General features: G+C 41.7%; 1 protein-coding gene across 1 annotated transcript in view; it reads left to right on the top strand.

The window, feature by feature from the left end:
• Nucleotides 1-22,236, top strand: part of LOC147733265 (sperm-specific sodium:proton exchanger-like) — a 4,638,748-nt gene that overhangs the window by 1,704,219 nt on the left and 2,912,293 nt on the right. The window lies entirely within an intron of this gene.

Below are 22,236 nucleotides of genomic sequence, written 5' to 3'. Positions count from 1 at the left end.
AAGTGAAATAGGAAGGGAGAATGAGGGTAGCATTTGGAAGTATGTCAAGCATTGGCAATGCCAATCATTTTCACCATTTAGACAAGTTCAGTGTTGTATTTTCTAATATAAATTATTAATATAATGTGAATTTTTTGATATGCAAAAGTAGTGTATGATGCAATACAGCTAATATTTTAGATAGTTAAAAGTTTTTTTATTAACACAGCATACTTATGTATTGTATTTTTACATTTTATGCAGTTAAACAGTAAATAATATATACAGGTAAAACATTTTTTTACTCTAATTAAATGTTGAATATATTGTGTAATAATTATATAATACTTATACATAATTGGAGGAACAAGGGCTTTTTAGGATCAAGGTCCAACATACAAGCCTTTAAATGTGTAAGTCAAACAAAGAGATATGCAATTTCTAAGGAAGGGGATGGGAGGGTCAGGGAGGTGTGAAAGACCATGTAAGAGAAGAAACAAGGAAGGGGTGAGATGTTTAATAAGTAGCAAGGGTCTTTACACACACTGAGAGGTGTTAATCTTTATTATAATGAGCTCTTTGTTGGTTTGACACTGCAATGCAGAAAGCTCCTCGCAGGGGGTCACTTTGCCGAAGTTTTTCTGTTTTGTAATCCGGGAGGCCCTTTGTGATGAGGTGGAAGGGGCAACGAAAAGTGAGTAGAGTGTGTGCAGTGAGTGTGTTAAACATAGATATGAGTGTCCTTGTGAACCTTTAAAAACTGGATATTTGCTATGATTAAAAATTGTGGTTGGCAAAGCAAAATAAATCTGCATTAGTGTCCAGGTATTAAAGTTTTAAAAGGACACTTATAGGTATTTTGAACACACTCACTGCACTGACTGTACTTACTATGTGTTAGTCCCTCCACCTCAGCACGTAGGGCCTCCTGGCATATAACACAGAAGACCTTTGGCAAAGAGCCCCATTGCAGCGCTTGCTGTAATTTGTAGTGTCGGCCCAACGAGGAGCTGTCCTATGATGAAGCATGACACTCCTCGGCGAGTGTGAGGGCACTCGCTCCTTATGGGAGCTCTGCCCCCTTACTTGTTCCATCTCTTACCTTGTCTCCTGGTCCCCTTGACCCTCCCATCCCCTTCCTTAGGAATTGTATATCTGTTTGCTTGACTTACTAATATAATACTTATTACAAATGTAAGTTCAAAAAAATGTTCAAAACATATTTTTGTAGCAGCATTTTTAAACAGTGTAATAGATATCATTTTGGAATTTTACACTTTTATTTTGGCAGTGAAGCATTTAAACCTTGAAAACAAATGCTCTATAGGTATATTTTTATATACAGGTTATTAAAGTTCCCAAAAAGTCAAGAATGTTTAAAGCATTTAGGTATCTATGTACAAACTTTAAAATATTTTGTCGATGTTACAATATTTGTAATGTTTTTTATTACATTTGGTAGTTCTTGTAGAATTTGTTTAATACATCCATTAGTGTATATAAATTCACATGTTGCAGGTAAATGCTCCATCATTTCTTCTGCCAAGTCTTCTGTCAATGGAGTAAGTAGGAATCAATCCATTAAAATTTGGTTACTGATGTCCATTGATTGGAATCCTTCTGTATATAATACTTGTGCTGTAACTGCTGCAGTTTCTTGTGTTGTTTTTTTTATTCCATACATTTGTATAGGTATTGTTTCTGGAGTGCTTCTGTAGGCTGTGAAAACAGAATTAGAAAACATTAGTATTATAGTAGCATATTAAACTGTGCGCTGTGATTTTGTTTGAAATATATGTGAATTGCTTTCATTACTTTGAGTTGTTTTTATGTGTTTTATGTAAAACAAATATTTACTTACTTGCAATATACTGTGTCCTGTGGTATTTAGAATCTTCTCATTATAAAAACACGTACAGTTACATGCATAATTTTGATATATTCACCAATTGTTTTGGGGAAATCTGTAGCTTTTCTCCATAAAGTTATTTTCATGATGTCTGTACTGTCTTTTATAGTAATTGATTTTTGTTTTGTTTCTTGTCCTCCAACAAATATATGTTTGATGTCTTCTTCCTGAAAAAGATGTAATGGTGTATTATTATGATAATATATTTGTTTTTTAACATTAATAAAACCTATGATTTTTGTTTTAAATTGTGAGAGAATAGTATTGAAAATTTTTAAAGTATCTAGAAGTGTAAATTAGTTTACCAAATGTAGTTGTAATGGGGAAAAGTAGACAGTATGAGTTTGATATAATTATGATACATAGTAATAAAAGTCCAAGTGGTAAGTATTTGTTTTTTTACATAAGGTGTTAGTTAAATGTGTTACAATAATGTGCAATTTATGAATGTGATTTGTTTTTGTGTGTTGTTTTGCTAGTGTAATATGTATTGTGTTACTAACTTAATATATTGCTGGCAGATACGTTTTGGAATGAAGATATGAAAAAAGAGTTAATAGTAAAGTATTCATTTTTTCTAACTAATAGAATGTGATATAGAGAAGTAGTGGGATGTGTGATATACGTTTTTGTTACTTTGCTGTTGTAGCAATTTATGTAGTTATAGAATGTAATTTTTCTATTTTTAATACAGTAATTTAATTAAAGTGTAATGTAACATTTGTGATGATAATTAGTATTTTTTGCTGTGAAGTTTATTTTTAAATTAATAAATTATATCATTTGACTTACTTTTATTATTGTTCCACAGACTGTCATCATAGTTTTTAGTTTTACTCTTTGACAACTTTTATTGGCGAAGATGGTGGAGCTGGTGGTTGTAAGATACATTTTGCCTCTTGTTCAATTACATTGGGTAATGTTATTGCTGATATTCTTGTAATTTTGATGTGTTTGGTAATAAGGATAGAATAATTGTTGAAAACAATATTCTGTAGTAAAATTCAATTTGTTTCTTTTGCCAATTGAAAGTAATCTAAATTGTAGCAAGTGGCTTTTATGCTGCCAGTTGTATCTGCCAATTCCATGTGATAAAGGACTTTATTTTCATTGTTTGCTGTTTTGTAGTAAGTTTTGCTTGTACAAGTAATTATATTTGCTTTTTTTTTTGCAAAATACATGAGTCAGTAGGAATGAGTCAATCTTGTACAATGTATGCTACAGGCATTCAAATTAACAGGAAAAGAATAGAGTAAGAGAAGAATATTAATAACACAACAAAATCCATGATACACAGAGAGAAATAATAGACAATATAGCAAATCATAAATTATGGATTACAGTGTGAAGCTATGACCATAAAGCACAATATTACAAACATCAGAGGACCCAGCCAAGACCGGATTTCAGATTTCAGACTCAAGGTATTGCGAGACTGTGCCCCAGATTTGCCAACCAAGCTTCTTTTTAAGATAACCTTTGAGGGCATATAAGCTGTACTCCATAATATATACAGCAAGAAAACATGTCCTCCATGTTTCAAAAGAGGGCGGTTCCTGTTGTAGCCAAAAAGAGGCTATGCTTAACCCCTTCAGCGCTGCGTGGATTCCGCTGCGGTGCTGAAGGTTCTAAAGAACCTATGGAACCATTACGGAACGGTTCCGTCATAAGCACAGGCCAACTGACGCTCATGACGGAACCGTTCCGTCAAGAGCATGGAAGGGGTTAATTTGACTACAGCTGTAGCTAGAAATATTAGGAAGGCATGTTGCTTTGATATTCCTACTGCAGCTGATCCCATCTCTATCCCCAGGAGGATCTGAGTAGCAGATAGTTGCGTAGGGGTGCCAAGGATCTCTGATAGACATTTCTCCACCTGCGTCAATAAACTAGCTAAAGACAGACATCCAAAGAAAATATGAACATCGTCTGCAGATGGGTATCCGCAGCGAAAGCACTTCCCTATTAGATCCCCAGACCATTTAAGACCTTATCTGGAGTGTAGTAAAGATTAAAAAGTGATTTAAAATGCTGGGCAGATAACTTTGCAGAGAGAAGTAAATGCTTGGCCATATCCAAAGAAACCTCTATTTGTATATCCTGCCTCTCCAGTTTAATCCCCCATTTGGAAATTTGTTTGGCAATATCGTTGGCCTTAGTGCTTAACATATGACCATATAACATACCTATCCTTACTGCTTTCATATTGCCTTCTATCAGGGGATTAGCTTGAAAAATGCCACCACTATTCATAAATAATTCCTAATTTGTAATTAGTTGGCAAAATTCTCCCTAGGCAGCTGGTACTGTTTGCGTAATTGTTCAAATGATTTAAGACAGCCTTTAGAGTAGAGGTCGCCCACCACCCTTATTCCCTTTCAATTTCCAATTGTGGGCTACCCGATCCCACAAATCAGCTGACAAGAATATTGAGGTACCAGTGGGGTATATCAGGAAATTTTCTCAAACCCATACATACTTCTTACCGCTTTCCACACTTTATACGCAGCCCCCATGACCTTAAATCTAGTGCGCTTGTAGTAACTCCAATCAAGGTCTAAGAACAAACAATATTTGGCTTTCACTCCCAATAGCATCTGATATATGGATGGGCATTCTTCAATATCAAGGGGACCATCCCCTGTTAACAAAATATTCATACCTTGAATCATGCAAGCGTAGTAATACAGCATGAAGTCGGGTACCAACCAGCCACCTAACTTTCTTGGTAATACCATGTCCAATCGCCCAGCCCGAATGGCCTTGCCCCAGACCACATAAACCGCATGCAAATAGCTTAGAGCTGTGCCAAGCTCGCCTTTGGGATTTCTAAGGGGACACATCTAAAAAAATTCAGCATTTTCGGGAGTATCATCATTTTTAATAGATTGCCCTACTAAGGAGAGATGAAGACATTCAGCCCGGTCTAGCTGTTTCATTCCCCCCGACAAAAGAGCCTCCCGATTTGATTTAACCAGGGCAGTTAAGACCCTAAGCTTGACACCCAGGTACGTAACCTCTTGGCATACCCTCGGATCAGAGTACTTTGACATATTGGCGCATAGCAGCTGGGTTTTGGCTGTGTTCCGCTTATAGCCAGAAACCACCCCAAACTTTGTGGCTAAGTGTTCGATCTCCTGCATCGCTATGGTTGGTCTCGGCGTAACGACAGTACGTCATCCGCATATGCGAGGACCTTAAACTGGTAAGTCTGTATAGCCATTGGTTGAGTCCTAGTGCTAGATTCAAGCATTTTTAAAAGAGGTTCAATGTATAATGAAAATAAGAGTGGGGAGCACGGGCACCCTTGCCTAGTAACCCTTTGAATGTGAACTACCTCCGACTCGAGTCCCATGGTGCAAATACGGGCCACAGGTTGGCGATATAATGTCTGCAGTGATGTAATAAACTCTGGCCCAAAGCCCCGACGCCTCATAACATCTCATAAAAAGCACCATGAGACTCAGTCAAAGGCCTTCTCTGCATCTAAAAAAATTAAACAGAGTGGCTCCCGAGTTATACTGACATAATCGAAGGGAGTTATCACCCGGCTAACATGATTCGCCATTCTTCGATGCGGGATAAACCCGAGCTGCGTCGTAGAAACTAGTGAAGAAATGACAGAGGATAGCCTGTTAGCCAACATTTTTTAGTAAATCTTCCCATCCGCGTTCAAAAGCGAGATGGGACGGTATGAGCCGGGTAGATTCTCAGGTTTATCTTTTTTGTGAAACACGACTATGCATGCTTCATTCCAAGACATAGGGGGAGCGCCTTTCTGAGCCATTCTCACTGTTGCCAGGAGATCTAACTTTAATACAGAAAAAAAAGTTTTGTAAATTTCCAGAGGTAACTTGTCTGGACCTGCTGCCTTGCCCCCAGCCAGCCCGTTCACTGCTACTTCTAATTCCTCTAGCGAAATGGGAGCATCTAACCTTTCTGTCTCCTCTAAAGGGAGATCTACCGTACAATACTGGCAGATGATAGTAGCCGCACTGTCCTCGTCATACTCATCTCTTCGATAAAGTACCTCGTAAAACTGTCTGAACACATCCAAGATACCACTTTCATTTTCAACAGAATGACCATTCGAATCTAAGATATTATCTATCTGTTGAGCTGCCTCTCTCATAATGCAATTGCTGTTTGATAAACAAAATGTTGGCAGTTTCCTGGGACCAGTTAATATTTAGCCTTGCTTTAAGCCGTGCCACCGCCGTGATCAAATCAATTATATCTTTGCCAACCTGGATGCCCTGCATAAGTGACTCCTCTACCTTTATCATCTCTTGGTATTACTCTTGGAATTTTGCTGCCTGTTTTCTTTGGTTATACAATCTAAAACTCAGAGCTTCACCTCTAAAGGCGGCCTTGAAACTGTCCCATACGCAGCCTATATTAGTGCTCCGGCGATTAATATTAAAAAAGTGGTAATCCATTACTTCATATATTCAACAAATTGCTGCTCTAATAATAGTTTGCGAATAAAAGAAAACTCCCTTGGCCTAGTGACTGTTACTACGCCAGTTATTGAGAGAACTACCGGCCCATGGTCTGATGTAATTATTATTATTATTAATATTATTATTATTAAAAAAATGTATAAAGCGCGTAGTCACCCGGAGGTATCCCAGTGCTAAGATCTCTACGTCTGCGGGTCTGTGGGCAAAGAGAAGGGGGGGGGGATGAGGGAAGTCAGAGTTCAGGGAAGGCAAAGTTTTTAGAGGAAAAGATGAGTTTTCAGCCGCTTCCTGAATCGTAAGTAGTTTGGTTCAGTTCTCAGGTCACGGGGTAGTGCGTTCCAGAGGCGTGCGGTGTGGACCGAGAAGCGTCTTCCACCCGAGCGTGCCTTCTTGAATCTGGGGATGATGATAAGAGACTCCTTGTCCGATCGGAGGGATCTTGAGGCTTTATAAGGTATAATTCATTTTTATAGGGGGGCCTTGATTTTGCAGCAGTTTGTGGGCCCGGCAGAGGGCTTTGAATTTCACTTGCTCCCTCACTGGGAGCCAGTTAAGGAGCTTCAATGCTGGTTTGGCCGAAGCTCTGGCAGGAGTGTTAGTGAGGATCCGGGCAGCGACGTTTTGGATTCTCTGTAGCTTGTTCAGAGTTGCCTCAGGGGCGCCCAAGTAAATAGAGTTGCTATAATCAAGCCTAGATAGTATCAGGCCTTGGATTAGTAGTTTTTGCGAGGAGGAAGGAAGTAAGGGCAGGAACTTTCTCATTGATTTCAGGAGCCCGAAGCAAGTCCCGGCTACTTTTTTTGCTTGCGCGGTGAACGAAAGATCGGTTTCGAGCCACACACCCAGACTTTTTACTTCCTGTTTTGGGTCTGGTGGCGGGCCCAGACAGGATGGCCAGATGTTCTGGGGGAGGGTGAGTCCTTTCTGACCAAGGAGGAGAATGTCAGTCTTTGACCCATTCAGTTTTAAGGCTGAACTGTTCATCCAACCTTGTATCTGCGTCAGACAGTTGAATAAGTCCGCAGGTTGTTGGCTAGGGTGGGATAAGGACACAACTAATTGTGTTTCATCAGCATAGCTGACGATACTCACTCCGAACGGGATAATTCCTGGGTATACCTGAATAACAGCCTGATTCAGTAGTGATTGTGGAGCAAAAAAATAATCCAACGAACTAATTTCCGATGAGGGAAAGAGAAAAAAGTATACCCAGGCGCCACCCCTAAAGAAAGGCCCAGACATCCACCAACCCATGTGCAATCATTAGCGCCTGCAGCGCTTTGAAGACACGCGGTTTCCTGCCACTATAACTCGACTTTTCATTGCATAAAATATTAGGTGCTAGATTTATATCTAAATCACCGCACAGGATTAGTGGTGTGGGCCAAGTCGCTAGCTCGACATTTAGGAAATCTAAAGTAGCAGCTTCATCTATATTAGCCCCGTAAACTGTGGCACGTACAACACATTCCGCAATTGCCCACCTACCCAACCCATCGGTTAAAATTCTACCTGTATTGCCTATATGTTCTTTGACCAAAATTGCAACACCTCTGGACGTACTGGAGTATTTAGTGCAGGCTGTTAGATTAAATCCCAACTCTTCAAGCAATTGCCGCTTTGACCATACTATTTGAGTCTCCTGGAGACAAATTACATCGCAAAGGAGAGCTCGTAGTTCCTGCACCACCCGCCGTCTTTTATCCACTGAATTCAGCCCCCTTACATTCAGCGTACCTATCCTGATGGCCCAACCCGCCATCTAGCTGTGCCTGGGTTCCCTTCACTAACCCCACAAACTGACTAAAACAGACAAACAATGACCAAAATTAACTCATTTCCATCTTGTACTCATGTGTTATTTTCTTTTTCCCCCCCCAAACACCCCCCAGCACCCTACCCACAGACAACCCAGTACCACCACCCACCCCCCCCCCGCGAGTACCCCCACCACCCATATTGAGGCTTCAGGACCATGTCCTCTGCGATGTAGAAGTGATATGCCCAGTGCCCCCTTTTTGCTTTAATGTATCTTTCGTATGGTTTCTTGTCCTCTGTTGATTTTCCTTTGATCTCCTGAATTGATATAATCTGAAATGACAAAAAAACATTGTTAGAATAACTTTCAATGTGTTTTTTAAATTGCTATCCATAATGAATTGTGGTCACTTTAATATGCATCTATAGTTCCATATTTATTTGTAGGTTCATTTATGTATATATGATCTAATGTTGTTTGGTAATTTGTAGTATAAGTTTTTATTATTTTGTTGCATTTGAAGTGTGTTTGTAAATATTCTTATAGTAAGGTAGTTTGTTGTTGTTGTTTGTTTAAATCTATGTTAAAATATCCCACGATAATATATGTATATTTGGTGTAGAGTGTAAGAATTGTTGTTAATGATTGTAATAATTGTTCAATTGATATATGTTGTAGTTTGTATACTAAATAGAGAGCTGAGAGGCAACAGTATACAGTACAGTACATAAACCAAGCGGTTTTCAAAGGGTGTTCATATATGTTCACAAAAAAGATTAGCAGTCCTTCAGATTATTCTTCAAAGAAATTTTTATTGCAGTCTTCAAACGCAATCTTGACAGAGATGACAGCCAACGTGTTTCGCCCAGATTGGGCTTCCTCAGGGCAAAATAGTATTATAAATGTCAACGGGACTTCAGTGTGATGTCACACGGAGGGCGAGCCTGGTTTTCGGGTGTCGAATTAATGCTGTCTAAAAGAGAAGAGGTCCACACGCTTTCTATTTAAAGATGGATGCCAGTATACATTGAACATGAACACGGTGCTGGCGCAAAAATTTGCTTTCTGATGAATCTTCCTCTAATGCGTATAATGGTCAGGTCTCAATCAGTAATGCATGATTTTCCGGGTGGACACTATGATAGGTGTCACTGGATGTAACAAGTTAAGTTGCAGAGCGCAATGGAGCCATTCAGCACCCGGTTCCGAGTCTTCGTAGGGGTCGGTCTTGCAAGGAAAATGCTATATCAATTACATAATTTTTGTGATTTATATATAATGTGACACATAATATATGAATTTGTTGTCATGTTTTATAAATAGGTAGTATTTGAATTTTGTTTTTGTAGTAGATTGCAATGCCAGGTTTTGTTTGTTCATTGTGGTATTGTTCAAAGATTATATGATGATATTGGGGAATTGAGAATACATTTTGTGTGGTTTTTTTGAGTAGTGTTTATTTCTGTTAGACAAAAAATGTCTGCCTTCATAAAGTTAGTATCACTTGTGAATGATATAAAATGTTTTTGAAGTGAGCGTATATTTTGCACAATAATATTACATTTGTTTTTGTAATTATTTAGTTGTGGTACTAATATATCTAATAGCATTTGTGTTCGTAAGCGTTGAATTTCCTGTTTTACTTTGTGATGTACAAATATTTTAGTTAAATTAAAGTTTTTAATGTATATGTTTGATATTGACTTAGCTCTGCTTAATGATATATAATGTAAGTGATTTTCTATTGTTAAAATGCATATAAAGTGGTTCGATTGTTTCACCTTGTGTTCTATGTATTGTTTGTGCTGATGCTTGTAATAGTGGAAGTTATTCGCGTATTATAGTTATACATTTTTTGGTGTATTCGGGCGCCAGTGCCTGCACTTTTATTCGCAGATAACACTATTTAAATATCTCAAACTCCAAAAGGTTTACTAGATACTTTTGGTGCATATTGTGGAGCTAAGGGCCTAGAAATAAACTCTAACAAAACAAAATATGTGGCAGTGAATCCACATCAGTCCTTTAGAAAGAATTTACAGTAAAAAATCAGAAGCTAGAGTGTTTGCACAATTTTAATTACTTGGGTATAACGCTGGACACAAAATGGCTTGGAAACTGCAATTGGAGAAATTGGAGAAAAGTAAAATGATGTTGCTCCAAAACTCTCTTCCGATAGTAAAGAAACATGACAGTAGCATGTCTAAAGCGGTATCCCCTGCCCTTAAAGTGTACAAATATAGACCGCAATCAGCATCTCTCTATGGGGCAGCTCTGCTTAATGATACATAATGTAAGTGATGTATTTTGCTATTGTTAAAATGTATATAAAGTGGTTAGATAGTTTCACCTTGTGTTCCATGTATTGTACGTGCTGTTGCTTGTCGTAGTGGAAATTATATACGTATTATAGTTATACATTTTTGGGTGAATTGAAAATGTCTTGTTAGTTGATGTATTGGTGTCCATTGCTTTTGAAATTTCTGCCTTATATAAGTGTTTGTTTTCTGCTCTTGTGATTTTCCCTATTTTGTCATTATCAAATGCTATCCAAATTATAATAGGTATATTGTTGATACTTCCTACTAATTCTACTGTCCCAGTTGCTCCATTAGTTTAACCATCATTTGCAGCTATATTACAAGTTAGAAGGTAGCGTAGTTTTAGTGCAATAAGTAAAGTATCCTAGTGCCATAGGACCACTAATACATCCAATTGACCCTTGTAAATGCTTAATTGTTTTTAATATCCCATGTTGTTCCAAGAATAAAGGGATACCGGGAACAGTCTGAGGATTTTTATTCTGTAAGACCCCCTGGCCTTTTCTTTCAAGCACTCCCTGAGATACTGTTGAGCCCACCCTGTCTTTCAGGGGACGGGTGACCCGATGATGAAGCATGACACCACTAGGGTGTGTGAGGGTAATTAAAACAATTTTTTTCCTTCCCCACTACCCAGTGGAGAATATCTAGGTTGCTTCACGAATTATCTTCCCAGGGTTACTACATGTTATCTCAACATATAGTGGGGTACCCATTGAGATTTAGTTTTCTATAAACTTATTTTTTCCTTGGCTTCTTTAACTGTTGAAGTGCTTTTTTTCTGTGCAGGCACTGTAAAATAAATAGACACACAATTATTAATGAATTATTATAACATACAATTTAACATATATACATTTTTCCCTGCAACTCTTATAATTAGTGCTTAATTTTCCAAACAATATCTGACGCTCTCTAAGCCAAATGTGGGGCCGACATTCAAGTCAGCCACTACCAAATGCTGCTTGCCCACCCACTCTAGCTCTGTAATTACAGTTTCACTTATGGCCTCTTTTTCCATTTTTGCCCTCTAGCCCCACTCCATCGCTTACTCCACACTCTTTCTCTTTCACTGTGTTTGAATCCACCAAAACAATAACGGTAAGTCTTCCGCAACTATCGGCCCATACCAAGCATCTGAAATTGGAAACCCAAGGACAGCGGCAGACTTGATCTCTGCTCTCACTGCCTTGCTGCTGTTTGAAAAGTAATGAATGTAAATTTAGTGTAAAGACAGAATCTCCAAACTGAACCTGTCTCTCCAAAATCAAACATGAGGCAAGTTTCACGCTTCAGTTTTTACTACTCTGCAACTATATAAGGCACAGATAAAAGCTAAAATCTAGTGTTTATTTTGTAGAACAATAATGTGCCAGGGCATTAAGGAAAATGCAGGACTGAGACCAGGTTTCTGATATTTTTGTTTAAATCGATAATAATGTAAAAATAATGCTAGCTTATATGAAAAAAAAGGTAGAGATAAAAAAGGTGTTATATATAGTTAAATTATAAAAGTACAAATCTTACCTGGTTAAATCAGTGAACGAAAATGTGCTCTCAAAATCTAGCTTTGTCGAATGTTTGAAGAGTCGTTCTGTCTTAGCTTTCTTTACAGTTTAAATAACAACCAAAGTGAGAAAATACACCCATGGAAAACCAAGGCAGAGAATGAAAAACAAGCTCTTTGCTAAGATAACTTTTTTATTGACTATGTTTTGATTATTCTCTAACTTTCTGTACAGAGTTAGGTGACGTAAGCAGGTGTGGTAGTTAATGCCAGTTTTTTGTCTTCTTTTAAGCAAGTATGCAAATTTGTCCGTATTTACTGTTTTTACCAACAGTGCCATTTCCTAGCAATCGCAACAAAGGAATGTTTTACTAACGTGTAGTAATGCTGTTTTGAAACAGACTTATAATATTATACATTTATATACTGTTAAAAACAAAAATAGTACATTTTATATCATAAATCCAGTTATTCTTTTAAAACATGTATTTTTTAAACAAACATAAAGTGTTTGTCCACTTTTTATTCCTTACACGTACTTTTAAATAAAATAGAAATACAATTATTTACCTAGTATGATAGAAGCAATATTAGAATACAGTTGTAATTCTGCATTAATGGATATTAAAAAAAACATAACTCCATGGGGCTTATTCTCTAGGATTTATCGCCAAGTTATCGGCACTTTAACACAGCCAAAGTGGCAATACATTTATCCCACCATTCACAAGCTGGTGCTATCAGCCCATATCACCCATTTGCCTGCAATAGGAGCCCCAAAAAACATTGCCACAGATGACACCAGCAACTAACGCTAATGAGTTGCAGAGCAGGCATTCCCATGCAAAAACCTGCGAATGACCACTCCCCAACATTCTCAACAACCAGCCAGATCGGCGATAAGAACCCAAAACAGGCGATAAGGCACATTAACAGCAGGAAATTGACACGTGCTCTGACCTGGCGTAAAGTCAGAAGACAGCCTGCACCAGAAAAGGGAGCTCAGGCCAGAGCCACACCTGAAGCGCAACAGATGCCATGGAGCCACCGATCATGCAGCTGGGAGCCCAAACAGAGCCACAACACCCACCGCCTCCACCCCCTCAGACGCCCCCAAGGAACCCCTCCTTCCCGGGCAAAGACATGTCACATCATCTGCACAAAATCATGAACAAAACAATTCACCTCATGTCGATCAATCACAACAGGTAACATGCATGTGTCGTCACAAAAAAAGAGTATCACACAATCACCTTCGAATTACCAAACGAAACATTTTATTTAAAAAAAACACAAAACAATAATTTTGAAGACTCATCGCGGGTCTTCTCAGGACAATCTGTAGGTCACAGCCTGCAAGACAAAATGTGGTGTGTGTGGTTTAGTGGGACATTTTAGCAAAATGTGTTGCAGACGTAGTAATGTGAAATGTATTTGGAGTGATGAGTTAGTTGCGGATGAAGATATTGAGGATGATGAGAATTGTGTGAAAAATGTCAGAGGAAATTTGGTTCTAAACATCAAAAGTGATTCAATGGAAGGTAACCCGATATGTGAACTGTCCCTGGGTGGGGTATGTGTAAATGTATACGCTGACTCAGGATCACCATACACTATTATAAATGAGGAGGTATGGAAGAAGAAATTTACCAATAAGATAGGAGATTACTTAAATGTCTCTGATGTGAATCCTCTAAGTTATACAGGGGAGAAGATTGAGATGTTAGGGTTCAGATGGCTCACATTTCTTTTTAAAGGAAGGATGACCAGAGGGAAGTTATATGTTGCCAAAGTGGGACCATCTGTTTTGGGATGGCACAACCAGAAAAAATTACATATTATATTGGATCCTGATAGCGATGAGAAAGTACTAGTGTTGGACGAAAGCAGCAAAATAGATGTGTTAAAAAAAATTGCTAGTTTAGTTGGACAAGAGTTAGGGACACTTAGAGGATTGTGCTTAAGAGTGATGCTGAACCAAAAGTACACAAGGTAAGACCTATTCCTAAGTTAATAAGGGATGAAGTAAAAAAAAGAGATACAAGGTCTATTAGCAAAAGGAGTGATTGAGGAGATAGAAACGTCCGAATGGATTTCTCCGGTTGTGATCGCAAGGAAACCCAGAGGAAAAATGTGTCAATGCATCGACTTGCGCCATCTGAACAACAACATTGTAATAGAAAGATTTCCATTACCCAAAATAAATTAAATGGTTTCTTCTTTAAGAGGGGCAACATGAATGTCTACCATCGCCCTCTCTGCTGTCTATCATCAGGTTGTTTTGGAACCCGAGTCAAGAAATCTAACTGCCTTCATTACGCCATTCGGGTGCTACCAGTTTAGGTGTATGCCATTCGGCCTTGCCGCGGCTGTATTTCAGCAACTGATGCACAGGTTGTTTGGAGAAATGGAAGGTGTATGTTTCTTTCAGGATGATGTTTTGATCGCTGCTGCCAACAAAGATGACCATGATTCTAAGTTAATGAAAGTGTTTGAAAAATTTGATTCAGTAGGGATAGCCGTAGAACTGACTAAATGTAAATTTGGTGAAAGGAATGTTTCTTACTTAGGCCATATAATCAGTCAAGAGGGAGTTAGATAAACCCTCACTTGTAGAAAACATCATAAGATCACCTGCTCCAGTATCTAAAGAGGAAATAAGATCGTTTCTAGGGATGGCAAAGTATTGTGCAAAGTTTATAAGTAACTTTGCATCTGAAGTGTACAACATTAGATCTCTCCTTAAGAAGAATGTAACATTTGAAGGGACAAAAGAGTGTGAGAGGGAATTTTCTGAAATTAAGATGGACTTACAAAGGGTGAATGCATTGTCCAGTTTTGACCCTAATTTAGATTATATTCTTCTAACCACGGATGTGAGTGATAAAGGATTGGGCGCTGTCCTCTCACAGAACAATAATGATAACAAAGAAAATATTATTCTATTTGCATCCAGAACACTATCTCCTGCTGAGAGCAGATACCCTATAATTGAAAGGGAGGCATTAGCTTGCGCTTGGGCGCTGGAACACTTTCGCGCTTTTGTTTGGGGAAAAATGGCTAACCATTCGTACAGATCACAGACCGCTTGTTCGCATCCTTTCCACTGAGGGAACTGCAGTAGCATCAGCCAGACTGACAAGGACATCTGTGAGAATGAAAGAGTACATTTATAAAATGGTTTATGTGCCCGGCAGAGAAAATGTGGTGGCAGATTGTTTGTCAAGGTTACCTGCTCCATTGGCGAAATGTGTTGATGACTCATGGAGAAGTTTTAGTGTTGCCTTCATACAAGATACTGGGATACCTGCCATTAGCAAAGAGCAATGGGCAGCAGGAAATGGTAAGGATAAGGATTTGATGGATGTTTCTAAGTAAATTTGCAAAGGATGGCCAAAAGAAATATTTATTAAAGGAAATTTGAAACCCTTCTGGGAAGTGCGCATGGAATTGTCTTTTGCAAAGATGTGTTGTTAAGAGGAGACAGAATTGTTCCCCCTGTGAGTCTACAGGAAAGGGTGTTACAAATGTGTATTGAGGGACATTTTGGAATAGTCAGAATTGTTGGTAGTCAAGGGGTATTTTGGTGGACGAAAATTGACAGAGATATTAAGAATTTTGTTAGAGGTTGTCAAGTTTGTTGTTCAGCTGATAAATCATTAAAGACTTTAAAACCATTAATGAGTGAGGGCTTGATTACGAGTTTTCCTTGGGACACTATAGCGGTTGACATTTTTGGACCAGTTGGAGAGTTGGAAGAACACGGTTTGGTTGCTATTGACCTTTTAACCAAGTGGCCTATTGTCAAACTTGCAGAAAAAGTAGACACACAAACAGTTCTTAAGTTTTTAGACAAAGTCTTTGTGATGGAAAAGTTGCCAGTCAACACTTTGACAGACAATGGAGTACCATTTTTTTTCAGGGTGGCTAAGGAATATTTTGATCGGTGTGGAATTGAACAGAAGACCACAGCGTCATATAATCCCAGCGGAAATGGCACAGTGGAACGTTTTAATAGAGTGATTAAAGGTATTTTACAAGCAGCCATGAGTAAAAATTTGGATTGGAAAGTACAAATACAGAAAGCAGTATGGTCTTATAGAATTACTTCTCATAATAGTACGGGGTTATCGCCTTTTGTTATGATGAGGGGTCAATCAATCAATCAATGCATTCGTAGAGCGTGCTACTCACCCGAGAGGGTCTCAAGGCGCTGGGGTAGGGGGGGGAGTGCCGCTACTTCTCGAAGAGACAGGTCTTGAGGTGTTTCCTGAAAGAGAGGAGGTCCTGGGTCAGTCGTAGGTGGGCGGGGAGGGAGTTCCACGTCTTGGCCGCCAGGTAGGAGAATGACCTTTCTCCGGCGGTGGTTCTGCGGATCCCTGGGATGGTGGCGAGGGCGAGGCTGGCATAGCGGAGTTTTCGTGTTGGAGTGTAGAACGTGAGGCGGTTGTTGAGGTATTTGGGACCTATGTCGTGGAGCACTTGGTGTGCGTGGGTGAGGAGCCTGAACATGATCCTTTTGTTGACAGGTAGCCAGTGCAGGTCTCTCAGGTGGGCTGATATGTGGCTGTGGATGTGGAGGATGAGTCTTGTGGATGCGTTCTGTATGCGTTGGAGTCTTTTCTGAAGTTTGACTGTGGTTCCTGCGTATAGGGCGTTCCCGTAGTCTAGTCGGCTGGTGACGAGGGCCTGGGTGACCATCTTTCTAGTTCCGGTAGGGATCCACCGGAAGATCTTATGGAGCATGCGCAGTGTGTTGAAGCATGATCATGAGATGGTGTTGACTTGCTTGGTCATCGTGAGAGAGGAGTCCAGGATGAATCCCAGGTTGCATGCGTGGTCAGTGAGTGTCGCAGCGGTGCCCAGTTCTGTGGGCCACCAGGAGTCGTCCCAAGCAGAGGGAGATGGTCCAACGGATGAGGACCTCCGTCTTGTCTGAGTTCAGTTTAAAGACGGCTGAGTTTCATCCATTCAGCGATGTTTTTCATTCCTTCCTGGAGGTTGAGTTTGGCGGTGGCTAGGACTTTGGTGGGGGAGAATATCAGCTGGGTGTTGTCGGCGTATGATAAGATGTTGAGGATGTGTTTGATTGCGATGTTGGTGAAGGGGCTCATGTAGATATTGAAGAGGGTTGTGCTGAGTGATGAGCCTTGGGGTACGCTGCAGATGATCTTGGTGGCCGCAGAGCGGAAGGGGGGGAGGCGGACAATGTGGGTTCTGTCGGAGAGGAACGAGGTGATCCATTCCAGGGCTTTACCTTGGATCCCGGCGTTGAGGAGGTGGGTTATTAGGGTACGATGGCAGACTGTATCAAAGGAGGCTGAGAGGTCTAGGAGGATGAGTGCGGTAGTTTCCCCGTTGTCGAGTAGGGTCCTGATGTCATTGGTGGCTGCGATGAGGGCAGTCTCTGTGCTGTGGTTGGCTCGAAATCCGGACTGGGATGGGTCAAGGGATCCATTGGCCTCGAGGAATGTGGTCAGCTGTTTATTGACGATCTTCTCAATCACTTTCGCCGGGAAGGGAAGAAGAGAGATGGGGCGAAAGTTTTTGAGGTCTTTAGGGTCCACTGTGGGGTTCTTCATTAGGGTGTTGATCTCTACGTGCTTCCAGCTCTCTGCAAAGGTGGCGGATGCGAGGGAGTTGTTTATGACGTTCCGTAGGTGGGGAGCGATGATGGTGTCGGCTTTGTTGAAGATGTGGTGAGGGCATGGGTCGGAAGGAGAGCCGGAGTGGATGGCGTTGGTTTGGTGGCTGGGAGCGGAGACTGGGGGCCAAAGCTGTTGTGGATATCAGCGATCTTGCGGTTAAAGAACGTGGCGAGGGAGTTGCAGAGGTCTTGCAACAGTGTGATGTTGTTGCTGTTGGCGCTGGGATTGGAGAGCTCTTTTACGATGTCGAAGAGTTCCTTGCTGGTGTATGTGTTGTTGTCCAGCCGTTCTTTGAACAATGTCATTTTGGTGGTGCGGATCAGCTGGTTGTGTTTGCGGGTGGCATTCTTGAGGGCTGTCATGTTTTCTGTCGTCTGTTCGCGGCGCCAAGTTCTTTTCGAGTGTTCGGCAAGATTTCTTCGATTCTTTGAGGTTGTCGGTGAACCATGTTGATTTCCTGTTGCCGGGCTTGCCTGGAGGGTTCTGCACTGGTGCAATTGCGTTGGCGCAGTTGACGATCCACTGTGTGAGGTTGCGGGCTAGCTGGTCTGCGGTGACTTTGCTCCAGCATCTACGGTAGATCTGTTGCGGGCAGTGGTGGGATGTGGTCTTCTTAAAGGTGAAGTGAATGCAGCTGTGGTGCAATGTAGTCCGGTGGAGTGGCTTAAGGCAACGTGGCTGCTGACAGAGAAGATGGGGTCAAGCGTGTGGCCGGCGTAGTGGGTGGTGGTGTTCACCAGTTGCTTGAGTCTGAGTTTGGCGAGGTTGTCAAGCAGGGTGGTGGTGTTGTTGGTATTGTTGTTCTCCAGGTGGAAGTTCAGGTCCGCTAGGAGTTTGTAGTCTGATGAGGCGAGGGCATGTGGGCTGATGAAGTCGGCGATGGCTTCCCTGAATTTTGTTCATGGGCCCGGGGGTCTGTAGATGAGGGTTCCTCTGAGGGTGGTCTTGGGGTCAGTGTGAATCTGGAATTGTAGGTGTTCGGCGGTGGGGAGAGCATCTTCGGAGTTGGTCCTCACATCGATGGTGTTCCTGTAGATGATGGCGATTCCTCCTCCGGTTTGGTTGACACAGTCCTTTCGGGAGATCTTGTAGCCGTCCGGGATGGCTATGGCGTTGTCGGGGGCTGAGGAGGCGTTCATCCAGGTTTCTGTGAGGAAAGCTATGTCTGGTGCTGTTGTATAGAGGAGGTCCCAGATTTCGACGCGTGCTTGTGGACGGAGCGGATGTTGAGCACGATGCACTTGAGGTGGATGTTGTTGTTACCTGGTCTGGGTGGTGGGGTGTAGGTGCAGATGCAGGTGAATTTGCAGACTTGGCAGGAGAAGGGTCCGTGGGTGCGCTTCTGAGTGACTTGGTAGCAGGTGGATGGTCGGCCGGTGTTGAGTGCGTGGATGGTGGTGGTGTCGTAGGGGTAGAGCACCTAGGTGTAAATTTAACCCTGTATGGTTGTTCAAGAAAAATGTGCGACAATGGTCCCCTTTGTTGAGAATTCTATTGATGTGGGGATATCTAACAGGAATACTGACTACAAAACATATTGACTCTAATGTTAATGATATTGTTTGCATAAAGATGAAAAGAACGTTACCCGCTTGGCTTAAAGAATATGTAATGTAGTTTTGCTTTATTTTTTTAATTTTTTTTCCTTTTCTTGTTTTGTTTCTTATCTATTATTTTACACTGTTTTTTAAAATTATTTATAGGAGGGGTGTGTGTTATATTGTTATATTCTTGTTTATTGATGTTGAATGATTCTACTGTATGTAGCTTTAAGGCTGGCCATGGTGCGTGCTTTGGAACTAAGCATGGTCATGGGGATTCCAGGGAGGCTCGTCCGTTAGTAAACCGAACAAAGATCTGAGTGTTTGTGCTACCTGGCACTTACCTGTTTTTTGTATCTTACTTATATTCAAACCTAATATACTAATATACACCCTGTCGTCCACACCATCCTGCCTGTTTCATACTTAACAGTTGTGAAATGTGAGCAAGCGACTGGAAACAGGATGTGCTAGAGACAAGAAGCAAAGTGGCAAATGAAGGGCTTGTGTGTGTCCAAGACTGATATAGGGATTGTACTTTTGGATGCACTTTCAATTTTTTTTTACAGTATTCGCTGTACAAGTATGCAGTGGGGTGGGGGTTGTTGTAGCGAGGAAACCAGCGTCCAAGGCACACATTTTATTTAATTTTTTTAAACGTAACTCCATTTTATTAAGTTTCCACATTCAAGATCAAGTGGTAGATATGTACCCTAATGCGGCCTGCTTAATCTTAGACCTTGAAAAGGCCTTCGATACCCTCACGTGGACATACCTTTTCACCGTTCTGCAACGTGCAGGAATAGGTCCAACTCTCCTAGCATACACACAGCTTCTCTACACCAAGCTCACATCTCGCATTCGCTTGGGCCGATATGTATCGTCCCCCTTTAAGGTGGAAAGAGGCACAAGGCAAAGGGTGCCCACTATCACCCCTGATCTTCGCCTCGGCGGTAGAACCTCTGGCAATACGATTGCACCAGGAGGGACCCGAACGGGGCATTCCCATAGAGGGCACCATGCATAGTGTCTCCATGTACGCGGACGACCTTCTCCTATATATCCATGATGTTACTGCGGATCTCACACCCATTTGGACAACCCTGATGGAGATCGCGGAGGCGTCCGGACTCAAAGTAAATTGGGACAAATCCACAATCTATCCACTGCATCCCAACCTCGCGGGAGGTATGCATTGGTGAGCAGACCTTATCTTGGAGCACTGACGCCCCTCGTTATCTCGGCATCTCCTGTACCACTCCCTCACTGACATGTATGGGGTAAACCACTGCAAAGTGCTGGCAGGAATCAGATCGCTGGTGGGATGTTGGAAGAATCTCCCGCTGGCCCCGATAGGCAGTGTGGCCATAGCTAAGATGATCATCGTCCCCCGACTACTGTACCACTTCATGTACTTACCGGTTATCCCTCCTAAAGCCTTTTTTCGCGACCTTGACTCGCTCCTCCGCTCGCTAATTTGGGGGTCGAGTAGACAACGGATAGCCCTCACTACCCTGCAATTGCCCCAAACACAAGGAGGTCTAGGCGCCCCCTCCTTCGAGTCATATTTTCTGGCGGCGCAATTACAATGGCAGTCATACTGGATGGTGGGCAGACACACAGATGAAACATTCACGTCTCGAGGTTCGGTTCCTTCCCCAGAACTCTGCCGCATGCTGCTCCCAGGTACCAAACCACTGCAGACTTATCCACTGTAGGTGTCGGTAGCCTGTCGATGCTTGCAAAGAGTCCACCGCATACCAGCAGCGACCCCGCACTACTCCCCACGGTTACAGCTGGGTGGCTAGCCTAAATGGGAGACATACTTCACAACTACTATGCTTCGGGCGTGGACAGACCATGAGATCACTGAGGCCAAATCGCTCTTCACTGATGGACAACAAAGTTAAAGCTGTAGAAGCAAAATCAAAAAAAATTGAGAGCACTTCCTGCAGGTCAAATTATTTTTTAGATCAGTGTCAGCGGTGATAGCTGTAGAGCAGAGACAGCATTGCTATTAGGACAGTAGTCACAGCAGAGTTGGTAGGAGAGCAGTGACAGAAGTGTAAGGAGAGCAAAGACAGCAGTAGCACAAGAGAATTAAAAGGAGTGTGAGGAGAGCAGTGCCATTAGGATAGTTGTGCTAGCAGCAGCAGTAGAGCAGTGACGGCATGAACAGGAGCGCAGTGACAGTAGCATTAGTACAACAGTGACAGTAGTTTTAAGATTAGAGCTGTGACAGTAGAGATAGTGAGAGAGTAGTGACAAAGCAGTAGCAGTAGGGACAGCATTGACAGCATGAGAGCAGTAACATCAGTTTTAAGATTAGAGCTACGACAGTAGTTAGTGAGAGAGAAGTGAGAGAGCAGTTTCAGGAGAGTTGTGACTAGCAGTAGGATAACATTAAAAGAAGTAGCAGTAGGTAGAGCATTGACAGCAAGAGAGCAGTGACAACAGAGTTATGAGGTTCCGTGACAATTGTAAGTGGTGTTTTCGACTCGCACGAATATGGTCGAGTCTGGTATCTGTGAACCGCAAATGACGAGTTTAGTGGGTGTACGCAGTTTCGCTGTGCTAACCTAAACCGTTCGTCTGTTACGTGGGTTTCTTTTTCTATACCCACGGGTTCGATTTTAGATACGGCTTCCATTTTGTCTCTTGCCCTCAAGTAGCCAGCGAACGGACGCTGTCCACTTCGCGACCCTGGGATTCCCAAGATATCTGCGGAAAACGCATGTCCTTTGAAAAGTGTCTTTATGACGAGGGGGATGATACTGTAAGGCAGATGGCCCCGCTCGAGGCTCATCTTGCCGTGCCGGTCTATTGTTTCAGCCGTGCATCTCATTAGGCACGTCCCTTTGATGCCTGTAGCTCGTGTTTCCCGATACCTCCCCTTTTACACCCTTTCTGATCTCCCCACTGTTTCCATCTCCCTCTTCACCTGTTCTTGTTCCTTCTTCGATCTGTTTTATTGTCAATTGGAATGTACTAATGGTGGGAAGATGGGTTTTTACAGTTGGGAACCGCCAAATGTTTCCGCACTTATGTTCCGGACCTTGAATGTATCAAAGTGACCAAAGCGACCCCTCTCGGGGATAATTATGGGAAC

This window comes from Lissotriton vulgaris, chromosome 2_1, assembly GCF_964263255.1.
Source record: "Lissotriton vulgaris chromosome 2_1, aLisVul1.2, whole genome shotgun sequence".
Classification (NCBI taxonomy): Eukaryota; Metazoa; Chordata; class Amphibia; order Caudata; family Salamandridae; genus Lissotriton; species Lissotriton vulgaris.
This window is presented reverse-complemented; position numbering and strand designations above follow the sequence as displayed.